Consider the following 19,889-nt stretch of genomic DNA (forward strand, 5'->3'; position numbering starts at 1 on the left):
AGAATGTGCAAGCTTTTCAATGTTTTAAACAAATAGGATTAAAACTCACTGAAAGTCCTTATTTGAAAGATTATTAAATAGGGCAGAAAATTATTTCCAATTTTTAAAGTGTGTGAATATAAATGGTTTCAAAGGTGAGGTTATGTCAGCAACACCACCTCAATGACTCCAATGCACTGATGAAAACTTTTCCAAGCACTTACTTCTGATGCTCTTGTTACAGAGCATATTCCTTTTGAAATGCAGTTGCTTTCTTCTGCTTTGTTAAAGCATCATCTTTACCTGGAAGGAATATATCAACTGATCTTATGTTTAGAAACAACCTACTCCTGGCAGTCATTTCTCAGGGTGTAACTTTGTGGCAGGAGCTGGGACAGACTCCTCCCCCACTCTGACTTGATCCTGATGCCAGAGCTGAAAACATCTGCTCTTCTGAAACATGTGCCTTTCCCCAAGTGTTGGGAAAACCTGGAGAGAAGCCTTTTACACACAAGCCTCCCTCAGGCCATTGGAAATCGGGGTATGGTTAGCAGGAAAATATGGGTGCAAATACACAGAGAAAGAGAGGTCTAGTTTTTCACACTCTGAGATTAATAAGCCAGGGGCAATAGAGAATTGAAACTTTTTAAAAGGAATTGTCAGAAATTGTTTTCTCCCCCAAACATAAATGATAATCTCAATTTGGTAGGGTATCAAGATATAGCAATCCCTCTAATGATCCCCCCAAATCCCCTCCTTTTAGGATGACTGTTGTAGGGATCTTGGCTAGCAGACACATGGCAAGGAGAGAATCTCATCAGGGCAACCTTGCTGACAGCTAAGACACATGGCCTGAGGTTAGACTCCAACGTCTTCTTCAAATGGTTAACTTCACTGCAGGGAACTGAGAAATGTAACCAGGTGTTTTTTGTTTTGTTTTGGTAACCAGTTTTTATTTAATCTTGACACTCAGATAACAACATGCATCTGAAATTGAAATGCTGTTGGTTGTATGTGTAATTGAACTGGCCCATCATTAGTATGTGTAGGAATTTACAAAAAATATAAATTACAGGCTTACTCTCTGTTTTTGATAGCCTATAATATGGGAAAAATGGATTTGAAAAGTTCTAATGTGGGGAAGATAAAAAAATTCAGCTATCTTATAATAGTAAAAAATAATATGTATTTATTATATGAAAACAGTAAAAATTTTCCCTGGAAATCATGTTCTATTGTGGTATAACACGAGTAGTTGAAATCCTGTGAATTTAGCTTGTTCTTTGCAAAATAATACATGTGTGGTTTAGTAATTCTTGCATCCTATTTGATTCAGTAAATGGTCGCTTTGCACCAGAAGGGTGGTGGGTGCTGAAGAAACAAAGATGAAAAACAAATAATGCTTGCCATTTTCTTCTGGTCTTGTATCTGTTTGTCTTTCTTTCCTATGAGAAAATGAGCATCTTAAGGACACAAGACCATGGGTCCAAGTCTGCACCTGCAGCCCCCAGGACCACGCCCAGCAGAGTTGATCCTGCAATATACCCACTGAATTGTCAATCCAGTCACTGCTCTCTTGTAAATTCAGTCCTGGCTCTAAGTGACTACTGGGGTTTCATTTTGGTTAAAGTCAGCAGATGATTCTCAACAAACCCAACACTTTACTCCTTAATTGATAAGCCAGTCAAGAACAACCCCTTTTTTGAAGTGTCTGGACTGCAATGTCCGAGTTCACAAGAGGTGGATGGCTTGGTATTAAAATGCTCACCTATCTTGGCACAAGTGTTGGTATAGGCAAGTAAAGCCAGTACTACAAAGAGATCTTCGCTATAAAAGGAAAAAAACCCAGTTCTAGATCATGCAACATGCATGTTCTGAACATCACACTCATTTGCGCTCCCAAAGAGTTTATAGGAGAAGAAAGGGCACCAGAGAAGATAAGCAGATCCTCCTGAATTAGGGGTGATTTCCTGATTACAATGACGAAATTATCCAGAAAGAAGCTGAAAGCAGCAAGAACACATAGGAAGGGCAATCCGTCCTAGCTGTGGCTATTCACGTCAACTCCTTAAAGACACAGCCCTGGTCTCTGCTATGCAGGCACAGGCTGTGAGGTCAGCCAGGTTTGGACTCAGGTCCTTGCTCCATCACCTATAACTTTGTAGGCTCTCTGCACTTCCATTTTCTCACATGCCAAATGAAAAGACTCACCTTGAAGATTTTAATAAAAACTAAATGTGTGATCTGCATGGAGATGAGTACACATTGTTCCTGACTTGGAGCTCATGCCTGGCTGAGCAGTGGCCAAGATAGGCAAGGCCACGTCCCTCGCCAAGCTGACTTTCCCTCTTGTGTGAGGAGCAAGGAAGTGAAGGAAAGCCACTTCTGGAATTGGTGAGTGAGATAATAAAATAAGGGCAGCAGTGAACAGAGACTGGCTTCAGAGTGGGGGGGGGGGGGCTCTGAATGGCAGAAATATCTGAGAAAGAGGGGAACACAGTTGTTACCACTGTATCAAAATCTTCCCCTCCTATATCATAAATGTCACAGACTCTTCCCTGAGGAGGTATGTTCCCAGCTGTGCTTTGTGTCCTCTTGTATTTCCCTTTTGTTCCTGGCTTTCATCTAACAAACCAGGGTTGGTTCTCACACCTGTTGCTTTGGTGGCTGGGAGTCCCCTGTTGTATTTGTGTATTTCTAAGTCAGGATGTGAACCCAGGAACAAAACCTAATCCTGACTTTGGTGACAAAAAGTAGTCACACTTATCTAAATATATGTGATGAGATTCAATAAATTTCTTACAAAACTGAAGAAATAGACATTACGGATTTTCTAATTTAAATTATGAATTGTTCATTATAATTTGTATTTTTACCTTTTCATTCTAACAGATAATTTTGGATATTTCAAATAGAATAGAATTTATAAACTAAAATTGGAAATAATTTTAATTATTCAAAATTTTTATATTTTCTTTAGTGGACTTTTTATTTTTTAAAGATTATTTATTTATTCATGAGAGACACAGAAAGAGAAGCAGAGACACAGGTAGAGGGAGAAGAAGCAGGCTCCATACAAAGAGGCCGATGTGGGACTCATCCTGGGACTCCGGGATCACACCCTGTGCCATAGGCAGACAGACACTCAACCACTGAACCACCCAGGGACCCCTTGAGTGGACTTTTTAAAGTACATTTCAAATGTAATGATAGTTTACTGTTTAATTATTTGAATCATTTCTGTCTACAGAATATCAGTTTCGTTAAAACTATATTTAAAGAAAAATAGGGCAGCCTGGGTGGCTCCGCGGTTTAGCACCGCCTTCAGCCCAGGGCGTGATCCTGGACACCCGGGATGGAGTCCCATGTCGGGATCTCTGCATAGAGCCTGCTTCTCCCTCTGCCTGTGTCTCTGCCTCTCTCTCTCTGTCTTTCATGAATAATAAAATAAAATAAAATCTTTCTAAAAAAAGAAAAAAGAAAAATAAATCACATGGAATAAACGTATAGTAGTTTACAAATTATATATGTGTATGTTATTTTATTACTAATACAATGTGCATGGTCCATGAACAGAACACCCAGATGTGAGTAGTGCTCAATCACTTCAGTTGCCTTTCATTTTGAATGACTTTCAGCGATTTCAAAACCATATTTTTAATTTGTTCATTAAAATGATACACTTGTCAGAAAGGATAGCAGAACATATTTCATTTAACTTTTTGTTAGGTTGACTTCTAACTTGAAGACATTTACACATATGGGATGTGGGCTGCCGTGTGTATCTTGTTAGGAATCCTCCAATGGGGGTGGCCGAACTGAATACATAGTATGTCAATAATAGTGGCCTAGAAAAGTAACTCAGTATAAGAGAAGTGGAAAGTGCAGGGTAAGTGGCCTGTAAGCCAATCACCAAAGGAAAAGAAGAAGCAGGCAGTGTGGATTGTGGGCAAAGGTGCCCCGGGATAAGGAACAAGATAATGCAAAGGTACAAGGCTGGAGTTACCCTGATGTGTTCAAAGACCAAGATGGGAGAGATGGGATTTTAGGAACACTTTGGCTTTAGTCCATATTATAGTTTGGAGGTATTTGGAATAAATCATAAAAAAATAAAAATAAAAATTGCTGCCAAAAATGATTTAAAAAAATTCTTGTGAATGATCCTAATTTACTCTGCTCTGACATCAAGGAAACTCAGAGCCATACCTGTGAGCCTATGTTGGTGTTTGAACATTACTTCAGAGACAATACTGTGCACTAGCCTTACCTCCTTCTTGCTTTACTTTTCTGCCCATATCTTACAATTAATCCTTCCTGCTTATCTATTGATTTATTCTATTTTGTTATGTATAGTACTGCAAGCTGATCAGATGCATCTTTAGGAAAAGGAGCAACATACAGACTCAGACAGGAGAAGACTCGCATCAGAAGGGACAATGAGCCAGGCAGGAAGATGCATTGCTTCATACATGTTGAGTTTAGGGTGCTGGAGGAGTAGCAATAAAGAATCGAAGTTTATAGGGGGAGAACAGGCCTGAAAGACATGGAGGAGGCCATGTTTGGGTAGGCATCTTGACAAAGAAGTGTTGTTTGATGGTGGGGCAATGGTGGATGAGCCAGCTGTGGTGGGCAGAGTAACAGCCCCCATAGATACCCCTATCCAAATCCCCAGAACTCTGAATATGTCACATTACAAGGAAAAGGGTATTTGTAGATATGATTAAGAGTAGGGGTCTTGAAGTGGAGAGACCATCTGGATCATCTGGATGCACCAAATGTAAGCACAGAAAAGCAGAGGCTCTTTTTCAGCCTTGATCAGAGACAGATGTGGTGATATTGATGGTTTTTAAGGTAGAAGAAGGTGGCCACATGCCTAGGAAGACATGAAGCAGCTTTAGAAGCTGTGAAAGGCAAGAAAGTGGATTCACCCCTAGAACCTCCAGAAAGAAACACAGCCCTGGTGACTCCTTGACTTTAGTTCAGGTGAGATGTATTTTGGAATTCTGATCTCCAGAACTGTGAAATAATAAATTCATGTTGTTTTAAATCATGAAATTTTGGTAAATTGTTATACAGCAATAGGACACTTACATATTAGTCAAGAAAAACAGATGAACCCACAAGGATGAACCCAAAGAGCAGATACAGCCCTTACTTCTTCCTCACATGCATGAGCTGAGCTAGGAGGTAAGTAGCAATGTGTGTGTGCACATGCTTCAAAACCTGCATGTGCCAACACAAGTACCTGCCCTGAACTTCCAGCATAAGGGCAAAATGATTGCCACTTGACTCCTACCCTCCAGATTGTGCACAAAAACACCCTTCATGCCTCACCGTACTGGGAATTTCCTGGAAGGGAACTCTGGGAAACGTTTTCCAGTCCAGCCAAAGGGACACTGTCAGGTCTCCCACAGTCCACCCCTTGCCAATGTGGCAGTCATGTGCATTTCTCTAACCCACAATCCATTTTCAAATAAAGATAACAAAGGCATGCTTTTGGCTAACATGATACAACTATCTCCAGTAGAAGTAAAACACACTGGCACTTTCCTCAGAAGGGACTATCATCCTGTCATCCCTGTGGATCTCTGGCATACTCTGTACGGCAGGAGAGTGGGAACCGAAGCTGGGTATGATGCACAGACTGGCTCAGAATATAGCTGTTAGTGAGACTCAGGGATTCCGAGGCACCTGCCTGGAAAAACAAAAAACAAAAAACAAAAACAAAAACACAAGACAAAAACTTGGTCTTGGCACCAAGTCACCCTGGACCCTAATCTCCTTACAATTTTAGCCCATTTCAAAATAAAAGTTCTTTAAAAATCTGCCGCCCATTTGCGGTTTTTCTGTTCTTAGGCACTTCTTTTTTTTTTTATTTTTATTTATTTATTTATGATAGTCACAGAGAGAGAGAGAGAGAGAGGCAGAGACACAGGCAGAGGGAGAAGCAGGCTCCATGCACCGGGAGCCCAATGTGGGATTTGATCCCGGGTCTCCAGGATCACGCCCTGGGCCAAAGGCAGGCGCTAAACCGCTGCGCCACCCAGGGATCCCTGTTCTTAGGCACTTCTTTTACAGGAGAGGAACTTGCAGAAAACCACAGGCCCCCTCAGGTAGCCAACTTCCCAGCCCACCTTGCAGGTGTTTCTTGTACTCAGAAAGACAAAAGCCACAAGCTTGAACCAAGCTCCAGGGCGCAACTTACAACTGGCTTGCTCCTGCAAAAACCAGACCAGACCATTTAGAGCCACACTGGGCCTCCTTCCCCTCATTATCATGCTAAAAATCATGCCCAGGGGTGAAGACTTGAATACATACAATGTATGAAAAAGCATGTTTTGTCAATTGCCCCCAACTTTCCATATTTCCCCACCACTATGTGCCTAGATGTCACTCCTTTCCCACTCAGCCCCTTCTAAAGCTTTCCCTGGCCTTTGCTGGGGGAAGATGCTGGTAACTCTCTTACTGTGGCTGTTTTCCTTGTGCTCAGGCATAATCTTACACTAACTGCTCCCTGCACCATCCTTGGCCTCGTGTCTGTCCCTATATCGAAGAGGCAAAGAACCCCAAGGTCATAACAAAAGCTGACCATAGCCTCACTCAGGTGACAGTGAAAGACAGGGAGAAGGAAATGGGCAGAGCTTTGGCCATCCGTGGTGTAGAGAGAGAAGTGACCATAGGGCAGAATATATATAAGACTAGTGACACAGTGATGAATAGCCTGACCAGCTGGTCAAGAGCCTGGAGATAAAAGATTGAATGATGAATACAAAGAAAGGTGGGTAGAGGGAATGGAAAGGTGCACAAAAATGGGTGGGCATAGGAGGGTCCAGGATGGCTATTCGGGAGGACCCTAAACTCACATCCTGCACAAATACACCCCATCCATACTCACATATAGAGCAAATCCCCCTGAAGAAGTGAGGGCTGAGTGAACAGCTCTGTGCAAGAAAGGAGAGCAGGACCACAGAGTAGATGGAAAGACAGGTGGAGACAGGATAACGATGGGATCCAACCCCTGCCTGGGCTGTGAACTGCAATGGGGAGGGGTAGTATTGAGGGATAGTAAACAGATTCGTCTACCCTGGGGTGCAGAGAAAAAAAAAATAAGACAAAAGCAGAGAGGGAGACAAACCAGAAAAGACTGAATGCTAGGGACCAACTGAGGGTTGCTGGAGGGGAGATGGATAAAAGGTAAGTGGGCGACGGGCATTAGGGAGGGCATGTGATGTGATGAGCACTGGGTGTTGTACACAACTGATGAATCACTGACCTCTACCTCTGAAACTAATGATACATTATATGTTAATTAATTGAATTGAAATTAAATAAGATTTTAAAAAAAAGAGTGGATGGACACAAAGTAGGATAATCATCATACCACAAGCAGCATCGACCAGAGAAGATGCATAAAGCAACCCAGTGGCAGAATGACTCAACCAGTTGACTTTAACCAGTCTTTGTCATTGGCTTAAGTCACAATAGACTCTTCTAGATTCTGAGCTTCTAGAGGGTAGGAATTCTACTATAGTGATTGATCTTTGGACCCCAGGAACTATGCATTGTATGGAATGGACAGTAGGCACTTGTATTTTCATGAAAAGAATGAATGTCTTAGTTCATTCAGCATCCCCCTGTAGGCTGCTGTTTTGCTTTCTCATTGTCTTCTGTCTTCTCCCTGGAAATAAGGCGGAAAAACAATTCACTTTCACATCCAAGATCAAAGAGATTTGTCTTCAAAAGATTGTGAAAAGACAACCTGGATAGCACTTTAAAAAAAAATTTTTTTTAAATGTATTTATCTGAGCGGGGAGGGGCAGAGGGAGAAGCAGACTCCTTGCTGAGCAGATAGTGGGACACAGGACTCTATTCCAAGACTCTGAGATCAGGAACTGAGCTGAAGGCAAACACTCAATGGACTGAGCCACCAGGTGCCCCTGAGTGGTACCTTTTACAGCCCTCATGCCTGGGCCTTGAGTCCAGAGAAATGACAAGCACCCAGCATGCCTGGTGACAGCACTCTACAAACAATGCTCAGGGACTCTGAAACATGGAAAGTGTGCAATAATAAATTCATATTTATGTTCTAGCAGGAAGAAAACCTCAGTCTTTATTTAGCTAATAATTATATCAACCATGTTTGGCAGCCTGAGGCTGTTTTTCTTCTCCCCAGACAAGGTCTTTCTTACAGTAAGATATAAATAATGACACAACATTTTTAGACCCAATAAACTCACACATACTATAAATTTATAGTTACTTTCCATCTGTGTGGTCAGTAAGCGCATGTTGATGAAGAAGAAAGAAAATCTGAAATCCTTCAACTCTAAACCTAGTCTTTTATTAAGAATAAAAAGGTAAATTGGGAGCCTGGCTGGCTCAGTCCATATAAAGTCCATATTTCAGGGTCATGAGTTCAAGCCCCACGTGGGTGTGGGGAGTACTTAAAATAAAATATTAAAAAAAAAATAAGTAAAAGGTAAATCTTTTCAGCCTACATGTAGTTCATTTCACCCTGAAAATCGGAATGAGAATACAGTTGAAGTGGAGTTTGCATTTTAATTGAAGAGACAGAAACGATCATTTAAATAATATAAGACAAGGATATGAACAATAAAATTAGCTGTTCTATGCATTTCCATGGTTGGGAATGCAGAAAACTTTAGGGATCAGTAATTGGATAAAATACAGTTTGTAAGGTCTCTCAATCAGCATGTAAGTGATGTGTCTTATACCGTTCCTTTTGGGATCCATATTGAATTCCCCCAACTAGCTCTGGTCTGATCCTGACAGATCCTCCTCCATAGCCCCTAGCTCTGTGCCTTGAGCAAGCAAGAGTATTTGTTGATTGATCCATGAATGACAGACAAATGCCATTTGCAAACATTTCCACTTCCACATAAGTCTGACAAACTGAATTCACACACACTTTTAAAACTCTTTGGAAACAAATTCTAATAAAGCAAAAAAGCCAGAGGTACTGAAAAGAGTAGAGATGCTCATCACCATGTTTTCTTTTATATAAAGTGCTGCAGTGATGGTCCACATGGCACAGACACAAGGTTTGGCAAGTATTGCCATCGGGGGCAGGGTGTATCTTGCAAATCCTTGCAAGGTGGAAGACAGGGTCTGAGGTGTGAAAGGACCACCCTGAATCACAAGCCTGGGGGGTGGGCAGGCAGGAACAGATGTCTTCTCCAACTAATCTCTGGGACTACACTCTTAACTGCTCCAGGGACACAAGGACATGATTTCCAGGCTCAACTGGTCAGGTTTTAAGAAGAAGAAGAGAAGCCAACTTCACCATCTGCCCTGGAGCTGGCCAAACTCAGGCCTTCCTGTGCCCTTAAGACTTACATAGAAGTGCTCATTTTCTTATTAGTGAAGCTAGGGATCTCATAATATGTTGCTTTATCTTTTGCCTGTCATCAGTCGTGTTTGTTATGGCCTTTATTTTTTTGTTTTCCTTTGGTCTCCTCCTTGTTGGCACTTCATGTTGTTCAGGTTACTTCTGTGACAGGTCACGAAAACATTCTTCTGGCCTGTCACATGCATTTAACTCTGTCTATGTTATGTTTTATCAAAGCTCTTTTTTTCAGGTAATAAGGCAGTAAATTTGCATTATATTATATACTTTTTTGAGTTTTATTTTTTAGAGCAAATTTTAAGGCCTTAAATTATTTTATTAAACAAAGCTGGAGGGACAGTTGGATGAGTGTCCAACTCTTGGTTTCAGCTCAGGTCATGTTCTTGGGATCCTGGGATTGAGCCCTACGTCAAGCTCCCCTCTCAGTGGGGAGTCTGCTTATCTTCTTCTCTTTCTGCCCCAATCCCTGCTTGCTCTCTTGCTCTAAAATAAATAAATAAATCTTCAAAAAATAAAAATAAAAAATAAAACTAGAATTTAAAATTATTTTATTTTTAAAGATTTATTTATTTCAGAGAGAGAGCGCACACACATGGAGTGGGGAGGGGCAGGGGCAGAAGGAGAGATAGAAAATCTCAAGAAGACTCTTTGCTGAGTGTGAAGCCTGACTTGGGGCTTCATTTCACAACCCTGAGATCAGGACCTGAGCTGAAAAAAGAGTTGGATGCTTAACAAACTGAGCTATCCAGGCACCCCTGGAATTTTTTTAAATGCCTAGGCTACATTCCATTGAGCACAAATGCAAATAATTAATTCAAGCGAATGGACTTACAGATACTCAAGTTTTTCATTTTAAAAGTGCGGATGTTTTATTGTGATAATTTTATTATGAATGCTTTGGAGGTTTTTAACTTTACTGGTGGTATGGACCATACAGGTGACAGCTACACTACTATGGTAGCTGTGAGTCACATGTGTCTATTAAAATTTAATTTAATTTAATTTAATTTTAAAAGTACCTCAGTTGCACTAGTGACATTCCAAATGTTCAACAACAGCCACTTGTTGCTAGTGGAAAACATGCAGGGCGGTGTGTAAATGGAATTCCCATTACTGTTGAAAGTCCTATTGACAGCATTGAGTTAGATCCTGGATTTCAGAGGAGAGCTGCTTTGGACATTATCTCCAGCCCCCATACTTTGCTAGCTGTGTGATTTCGCCAGGTAACTAAGACTCCCTATGTCTCAGTTCCCTCAGCTGAGAAATGAGATGCATAGGCTACATCAGAAGGTAGTTGTGTAAAAAAAAAAAAAAAAACAAAAAAAAAACAAAAAAAAAAAAAAAAAAGAAGGTAGTTGTGTGAGTTGAATGAGTTAATACATAGAAACTATATAGAAATGTGCTTGGAGTATTGTAGGTATTCAACAAATATTAACTATTATTAAAATATTATATTTAATATTATATAACTAATACTACTATATATTATTTATATTGTATATTAACACTGTTGGTTTTTCTTCTTCCAGAACAACTTGGAGTGATGGTATAATCATAGCTGTCAAAGACCTTTTTCTCAAACCATCTTTAGACTAAAGCGATATAAGGCCAGGTCTATCATTATTAGCCATATTCTGAACAGGTTAATATCTGGTCTACATTAATGAATTATACCCAACTAATCTATCTTCTTAAGTATATACTGATATAGTAAATACTAAAGCAAGTGTAATTTAGAGAGATCCCACTGTGTATATGCATCATGCTAGGCATTTTCACACAATGGTATATAATCTTCAACAATAACAAAAATCGATGAGGTAGCTTTTTTCATTCCTATTTAAAAGAAATGGAAACTGACACTTGGAAAGTAATTTCAGTTAGCCAAGATCCATATTAGCCAAGATAACATTAAGTGATAGGGTGACAGGGCTAGGATTTGAACCCAGCCCATCCTGTCTCTATGAATGGTTATGGTGGTTCTATAGTTCTATAGAAGTAGAACTCCTATGTGAAGGTCTATAATCTCAGTATAAACAAAATTTCATCATTGTTACACAGAGGAAAACATGACATAGTGCCATTCTGACTACTAATTTTTAATGGCAACTGAAACCCAGAAAAGTGAAGGATTATCAAGTAAGGCCACTGTTCACATAACAGCAGTTAAAAGTAGGGATAAAAACAGTACTTAACTCTTGAGGATGAAACTAGATTCATGATTGTGGTTCCACAAAGTCTCAAACAGTAAGCACCTCACCTGTTAGTTATAAACACATAATGGAGAAGGAGAGGGGATGAAAAAACCAGAAATACAAAGAAGAAGGATAAACAAGGAGAAAGGGAGGAAACACAACTTCCTGAAAACATCTGTTTTTGAGTTGCTGCTCTTAAAAATGAGCTAGATATAATATGATACGCTGGCCTTTATCCTCACAACAACTGCGTGAGCTAACCAGCACAGGCAGCATTTCCATTTTATGGGTGTATATAGATTTTCAAAGAAGTTAACTAACCAGCATATGATCATAGTGGTATTAAAATATAGGTCTTTGTTACCTGAGCATCAGTAGCAACCTTCTCCCAGCCAGAAAGGAGTGATTTCTGTCTCCTGATGGTAGATTAACTGCCAGCTATCCATCAAGCTCACTGATTAAATTGTATACAATGCTCCTCTCGGCATCCTGGAAACATTCATCCATCTATTCAATGGCTATTTAATGAAACATGTTAAAGGCCAGGTGCTGGGCTTGATACAAGGGAGTTAGAGGCAAATGAGACAGACACAGACTCTGCCCTCATGAATCTTACAACATGAGGTTGTAAGGTTAGTAAAGGTTAGTGTGATGGACGACGGTTTAATGATGCAACCGGCCTAATCTATGGAAGCAGGAAACACTTTCTGAGGAAGCAATATTTGCACAACCATGTGAATTAGGAGCTGATTAGGCCAATGTTGTGGAGAAGGAAGGATAGGGAGAGAAGAAGAGAAATATGGTGAACTCTAATATGTGCTCACCTAATTTTGGGGGTGAGTATACATCCTTCATAGTGAGGTCAGGTGTGCTCAGGATGCAATTCAGCCAATGGAATCCGAATAGAAGTGACACAAGTCACTCTGGGGCAAAACACTTCAGGAGCCACTGAGAGGTTTGGCAAGCTCTCCTTTCCTTGTTCCTGTGATCATTCAAGAACATATCAGGATGGAACAGGTCAATCTGGGTACCTGAGTTACTGTGATATGAAGCCCCCTTGTTGGCTATGATAAACAGAAATAGGGAATATGTTGAAAGGAGCAAAAACAAATGTTGGTTTAGGAAGTTTAGATAGGCTTAATTTGGTCCAAGGCAGAGGCAAACAATAGGGCTAGGAAAAATGGGTATATTTGAGAAATATTGAGAAGAAATAATCAGCAAGGCTTTCAAACTGAGCAACAATGCAGAACTATGGGATTAGGATACCTGTGAGGTTTAGAGAAAGATGATGCCATTTGGTCACATTCAAATTGAGATATTAATGAGGTATCTGGATAGAGTCACTTTCTATGTAGCTATGCATCAGGCTAGAGCTCACAGAAAAGGCTTCTCTAGAGACATAACTTCAAGGGTTATCAATATATAAACACTAATTGAAGCCACTGGAGTGGGTGAACTCTCTCAGGGAGAGGGTGTAATTATTGAGAAGAGGAGGAGACACTGGCAAAGCAGAATGAGAAGAGATCAGCTGGGAAAGGAAGACATCAACAGGGAATTTTTAAGAGGTGGAAGAGGACAAAAGAATCATATGATTAAGAGTATTCAAAAAGCTAAGGCCTGAAACTGTCCACCAGAGCTTCTGACATGGAGGCTATTGGTGACTTTATAGAGAGAAGTTTTGATGGAGACACAGTGGGAAAATTCTGAATGAGGTGGATTTAAGAATGAATAGAGGTTAGACTAGAAAATGTGCAGGGATACTTCTACTGAGGACAACCAGAAAACTTGGGCATAATCTAAAAAGTCTGCTAGATGATACAAGACAGACCTAATAAGGTAATATACCCAGAGTTAGGTCCAGGAGAAGAAACTTTTGGGTTATCATTTCACTTAATGGCATCTTACAAATTCTAGAATGTGTAGCAGGAAAAAAAAACGAAAATTATGAGCCCATTTTTCTGGCAACCTCACAGAAGTATAAATAAAATGGGCAGCGGATATCAGAGATAGTGGAAAGGAGTCCTTCCTTGCTATTGAGATTTCAGGTATGATGCTTGTGGGAGGCATCTCCAGATAAAAGTGAACTTTAAAAAAAGAAATGAGTTAGCCTTAGCAATTCCTTAGCAGAGTTTCGAATCATTTTGGATCCTGGGAGTGAATGAGGGTGAGGCAGCATCTTAGTGCCAATACCTGCTAAAAGCAAAACTTAAATTTAAAAATGAAATATTCTTGGGATGCCTGGATGATTCAGTGGTGGAGCATCTGCCTTTGGCTCAGATTGTGATCTCGGAATCCCGGGATCAAGTCCTGCATTGGGTTCTCCGCAAGGAGCTTACTTCTCCTTCTGCCTATGTGTCTGCCTCTCTCTCTGCATCTCTCATGAATAATTAAATAAAATATTTTTAGAAAATTAAATATTCTCTGGAGGACAGAATCATTATTCTAGGCCTCAAGGGTATTTGTACAGTTCTGTATACAATGTCTTGCGCTGAATCAACAATGACCCACACACAATCAGACAAATAACGTGAATTAAAAGGAAGAAAACAACAATAGAAGCAGACCTGCATTTGCAAGGATGTAAAACACAAGAACAAAAAGCTAGAGAAAAAGAACTGGAAGCTCTAAGAGGAAAAAATAAAAATCATAGACATAAAAATTGAAATGACTAAAGTTAAGAATGTATTAGATGGATCAGTAGCAGATTAGACACAGCTAATGAAAAAATGAAGGAGTTAAAAGATGACACAGAAATAAAATCCAGAATGAAGCACAGAATGCAAAGTCAATTTTAAAAAGGAGAGGGTAAGTGAAAATATCTAACATACATATAATTGTCCCAGACAGAGAGGAAACTTAATATAAAGCAGAAAAAAAATATTTGAGGAGAGAATGGATGACAATTTTCAAAAATTAATGGAAAATGTAGAGACACAAATTGTAAAAGACCCTGAACTCCCAAACCAGACAAATAAAAAGAAAGCCATAAATTTCAGGGTAAAGTTGAAGAAACTCAAACACAAGAAGAAAATATTGAAATAGTCTAGAAAAAAAAAAAAGATCATCGTCAAAGAGGAAGCAATAAGACTCAGAGTTCACTTCGTACCAGGAACAAAAGCAAATCAGCAGAAAATGCGATGATATGTAAAAAAAAAAAAAAAAAAAAGCTGAGTGAAGTAAGTCAATCGGAGAAGGACAAACATTATATGTTCTCATTCATTTGGGGAATATGAATAATAGTGAAAGGGAATATAAGGGAAGGGGGAAGAAATGTGTGGGAAATATCAGAAAGGCAGACAGAACGTAAAGACTGCTAACTCTGGGAAACGAACTAGGGGTGGTGGAAGGGGAGGAGGGCGGGGGGTGGGGGTGAATGCGTGACGGGCACTGGGGGTTATTCTGTATGTTGGTAAATTGAACACCAATAAAAAATAAATTAAAACAAAACAAAACAAAACAAAAAACAAAAAGTGAGCTAGCAGTTTACATCCAAAAAATAAATCCCTTCGAGTTTGAAGTATATAGTTCAGACAACAACAAATTAAATAAATAAATCATTAGTAATGAACCTGTAAGACAGGTGATATTTTAGAATACCTTCAGGTGGAAAAAATGATTTCAGTTGAAAGTTAAAGATGAAGGAAAGACTAGAAAAAATTAATAAGAGGAATAAACACATGAGTAAAACTAAAGATGTACTGAATAATAAAAATGATATTAACAATATCTGGGAATATAAATATGACTGAAATTAAAACGCAGAAGGTAATGGAGTTAAAGTTGTGAGGGAGAAGGCAGACATCAATGAGTCAATATTGAAGGTTGCAATCTCTGAGGAAACAACTAAAAAGCCCACTAAAACAATATGTAATTACCAAGCTTAAAAAGAGGAACAAATGAAATCCAAGTATCATATGCTTAGTGCTGATAATATGTCCCCGATAATCACAAGCTTTATACAAAAATACTAATGATAAATTTACTTCTAATTATTTTTAATGGAAAAATTATAATGCATTACACCTTAATCAAAACCCTTAATCAATGCCCTAAAGCATAGCTAAGACACAGTGAAACAAACATACACGAATTGCAGCTATCCTGATCACTGAACAGTTATTAGTGATTGAATTTAGTGACAGTCTCTCTCGTGGCCAGCTAGTCAGCAGGTGCATAACATTTGCTGACAAATGGTTTGCTTTTCAAAAAGTACATTCACTATTCTTAGGTTCTACCAATTTTATGTAACAATTTTACTAAGATATAATTTATATTTTCTTTTGGACTTTCTACTTGTAGTTACTACATTTAGGTGTATGACTCATTTCAAGTTACTACTTAGATATGGTGTGAAGTAGCTGTCCAGCTTCCTTTGGTTTGTATGTGGATATGCTTTTGCTCCAGCATCATTTGTAGAATTTTTTCTTGAATGGTCTTGACACTCTTGTAAAAAACCAGTTGGTTGTGAATGTAAAGGTTTGTTTATGGACTCTCATTTCTAAACCATTGATGTATATGCCAATATGTCAGTCTTACCAATCTTATGCCAGTACACATTGGCTTGATTACTGTAACTTTGCAGTAAGTTCTGAAGTAAAAAAGTGTCAGTCTTCCAAATTTGTTCTTATTTTTCAAGATCACTTGGGCTATTATGGGCCCCTGGAATTTTCATATAATTTTAAGTAAGCCTTCCAATTTTTACAAAGAAGCAAGCTGGAATTCTGATTGGATTGCATTGAATCTTTAGATCAATTTGAGGAATACTGTCATCTTGATGATATTAAGTTTTCCAATCCATAAATACGGATGTCTTTTTATTTATATCGCACTTCTTGAAATTCTTTAAAGCAATAATTTGTTGTTTCCAGGCTATAAGCTTTCCACTTCTTTTGTTAGACTTAAATATTTTATTATTATTGATGCAATTATAAATGGGATTGTTTCCTTAGCTTTATTTTTAAACTTTTTTACTAGTGAATAGAAATGCAATTGATTTTTGCATATCTATCTCTGCCCAACAATCTTCCAGGACTCATTCATTAATCATAATCTATGGATAAAAATTGTGTGCTTGAGAAAGCAAAGACAATCCTCAGAGTGAGACAAGATATTTACAACATATGTAATTTGGGAAAGGTCATATTTAAAATAAGAGGCCTCTTACAAATCAATATGAGAAAAGATGGATATCTCAATGGAAAACAAGCAAACAATTTATCCAGGCGTTTTGTAAAAGAGGAAATCAAAATGGTCAATAAACACTTAAAAAGGTCTTCCAGCTAAATTACAATCTGGAAGATGCAAATTAAACCCACAATGAGCTATCACTCCACCTACCAGAAGAACTGGAATTCAAAATAATATGATGTCAAGTTTTAGTGACGGTTTAGAGAAGCTGAAACGCTCAAGTCCTAGGAGTGTAAAATGATGCTAACACTTGGATTTCTCCACCGAAGTTGAAAACATACACATTCTATAACACAGTTTAGTTCTGCCCCCATAAAATGTGTGTGCACGCAAACAAGAGACATGAACAAATTGGTCCTAGCAAAAGGAGAAGTTAGTCTCAAATTGGAAACAAAACAAAACAAAACAAAATCCTTCAACAACGTATTGGATAAGTTAAATTATGATAAGGTCTTACAATGTTTCCTTAAGAATAAAATCCACGACTATGTAGATGACTTTGACAGATACAACACTGAGCAAAGTGAATCAGAGACAGAAGAAAATATATGTGTGATTCCATTTATATAAAATACAAAACGAGATAAACTAGGCTATGGTAATTTAGAAGTCAGGATAGTAATTAACTTTGCAGGGAGGCAATACTAGGAAGTGGTCCAAGTGCTTATCTGGGAGGCTGACAAAATTCTGCGTCATAGCCTGAGTGGTAATTATATAGATATTTGCTTTGTGATAATCTATTAAGCTGACCATAACTGTTTTTATGCAATTTTATTTACGTATTTAGAGAATGAAGTATGAGAGAGGAGACCTTTCATTTATTTATTCCTGTAGCCCATTCCTTCTTACTGAGCACACATTTTATGACAGGAGCTATGTGATACACTGAACGTGAGAGAGCGAACAAGACAGACTCTACCTTGCTCTTTCATAGACTCCAGAAATTCGTCTGTAAAGGATAGAGTAAGCGCTAGTGCAAGGCAGGGGTGTATTCATTTCAGGTGGAAAACTAGACAATGATTACACACCTTTGGGGAAGAGCCAGTAGCCAGAGATATGTATATACTGCCTCAGATCTGAAGCTTTGAAGCTTTGAAATCAAAACTCTCTATATATACACCCAAATTATTTTGAAATGGCCTAAGCCGTCTCAGGACAGACTATTTTGTCCTTTCAAAGAAGAAGGAGAAGGAAGTGGAACAGGACAAGAGAGGGGAATCTCAGATTTGTTGCTCTGGACTTTGGTAGTTTGCTACATAACATAGCCTATCGTATAAAAGGCCAGAAGCCAAAGTGATTTTATTGGAATCAGGAAAAATTTCCCTGCTTGTGATAATCAGCCAATGTTCGCGGAAACCAAGCACAATGCGAGCTTCAGCGGCTCCATGTCCTTCCCTCCTGCATTTTGATTGCAAATTGGGAGGAAATTGGCATATTTGAAAATTTGAAATCCCCATGCATTACATCTTCAGTTTCTCTCTCCATCTCTTATTGCAGGGCTAGTCTGAGATCCAGCCATTTCAGAAACAGATCAAAGTCCCCTTCAAAGTTGTATTCCTTAAAGACAAATACAGAAGCAAAAATGTTGTGGTTGTTACTTTGGGGCTGGGTACCATGTGGAGAGAAAGAGAAAGATGGCACCAGGGGTGGGACCCAACTGCCTCACCAAGACCCTCTGTCCCCCCATGCCATCCAAGTGCTGCCAGGGGCCAGGCCATCTTGTACCATCACACCAGCAGGTCCCACTGCAAACAGCTTATTAAAATATTCTTTTTGTCCACTGTTACTGCTCTCTGAGAAGAGTTCTGTTAAAGCAAGCTGTTGGTGCTATTTTCCTTATGGGATATTTCACCCCACTTGTGACAGCTCAGCAGCCTTATATGGTCTCCACAGGCTTGTGCCTTACTAGGCTACGCCCCTCCCCTCCAGCCAGTATATGAGCCCATGTCCATGTCATCATCTCAGGGTCACACTAAGTCCTACTAATAACTATGATCCACTCTGTTCCTGCCCACATTTGATGTTCCACACATCCCTTTGTGATATTACTATTCAAGGCCTTTGTGAAAATGCATGCGTATTATTTGAATATGAATCATACATGGAAGCATGGTCATAAAGAAAGTAGCCCAATTAGTATTTTGATTACTAAGTCCATCAACAAACATTTGAACACCTAACAGCAGCCTAACACAACTGAGCCTAAGATGTTGTGTTTTGGAAGGGACAAGGAAGAGGAGTATGGGGACCTCTTGTCAATGGAGCCAGGAGTCCCCATGACAACACTAGAAGCAGTGTGAAGACATAAGGGGAACATGGGGTTGGGGAGGAACAAGTGGTAGAAAAACTTAAAAACTGGGTGAGCTGATGACAATTCTGGAGGATGGGGTCATTTATTACTGATGCTTCTGTAGATCCAAAAAAAAACACAGAAGTTTGGTGCATTTAGTTTTTCAGAAAAACTAAGTGTGGTTTAGTGCTCATTCTCTTTCCACATTTCTTCACTTGCTATGTAAGATAAAAACCACAGGTTTCTATGTGAAAAGCAATTAATTTGATCTTAGTATCCATAGATTTTAGATAGGATTTACGAAGACATAGTGTATTTTTTTTTTTTTACAGGAGTTAGAGGGATGTGAAAAAAGATTGCTTAGATGCAGTACTTCACAATTAGGTCACAGCTTCTATTTTTCAGGGAAAAATTTCAACCCTCTGCATTGGTTCTTTTCCCCTTAAACAAGGATGCTTTGCCGACTTGTACTTGAACAGCGCTGGCAGGATCGTTCCCGTCTCTCACAATATCGAACCCTGGGAAATGGAGGCATAAACAGGATTTCTTACCTGCAACATTTTAAAACAAGCGTACATGCACTTTCCTACTTTTCATAAAGATGTTTCCAGAAAAGGCAGATTTAAGATGTCCTGTGGCAAATTAGGATCTGCTCAGCCATGAAGGTTTAAATCCCATTCGAGAAAATAATTCATGTTCATCTCCTTGTTTCTGGTGAGAGACATTTGATGTGTATCTTTCAATCATGTCCTTGAAGAGGTCGCTGGGCTGGGAGGTGATTTCTAGCACCTTTCCCTGCCACCAGGGGAGTTTTCTTATGGTTTCTGAATTGTGTGAAAATCCAGCCTGTGAAGACCAAAGGATTAATCAG

At 39.2% G+C, this 19,889-nt stretch overlaps 1 long non-coding RNA gene across 3 annotated transcripts in view; it reads right to left on the bottom strand.

Annotated features, from left to right (window-relative positions):
- Positions 1-964: 964 nt before the first annotated feature.
- Positions 965-19,889, bottom strand: part of LOC144302349 (uncharacterized) — a 56,518-nt gene continuing 37,593 nt past the window's right edge. For 2 of the 3 annotated variants that reach the window (XR_013369205.1, XR_013369204.1), the window contains 4 exons: positions 19,570-19,864; positions 7,361-7,657; positions 6,114-6,197; positions 2,865-5,674 (listed from right to left, as the gene is read on the bottom strand). This is a non-coding gene — a long non-coding RNA (uncharacterized LOC144302349). Of the gene's footprint in view, positions 1,425-2,864; positions 5,675-6,113; positions 6,198-7,360; positions 7,658-19,569; positions 19,865-19,889 lie in introns of those variants that run through there. The other variant, XR_013369206.1, reaches the window with a different exon arrangement.

This window comes from Canis aureus, chromosome 31 (assembly GCF_053574225.1).
Source record: "Canis aureus isolate CA01 chromosome 31, VMU_Caureus_v.1.0, whole genome shotgun sequence".
Classification (NCBI taxonomy): Eukaryota; Metazoa; Chordata; class Mammalia; order Carnivora; family Canidae; genus Canis; species Canis aureus.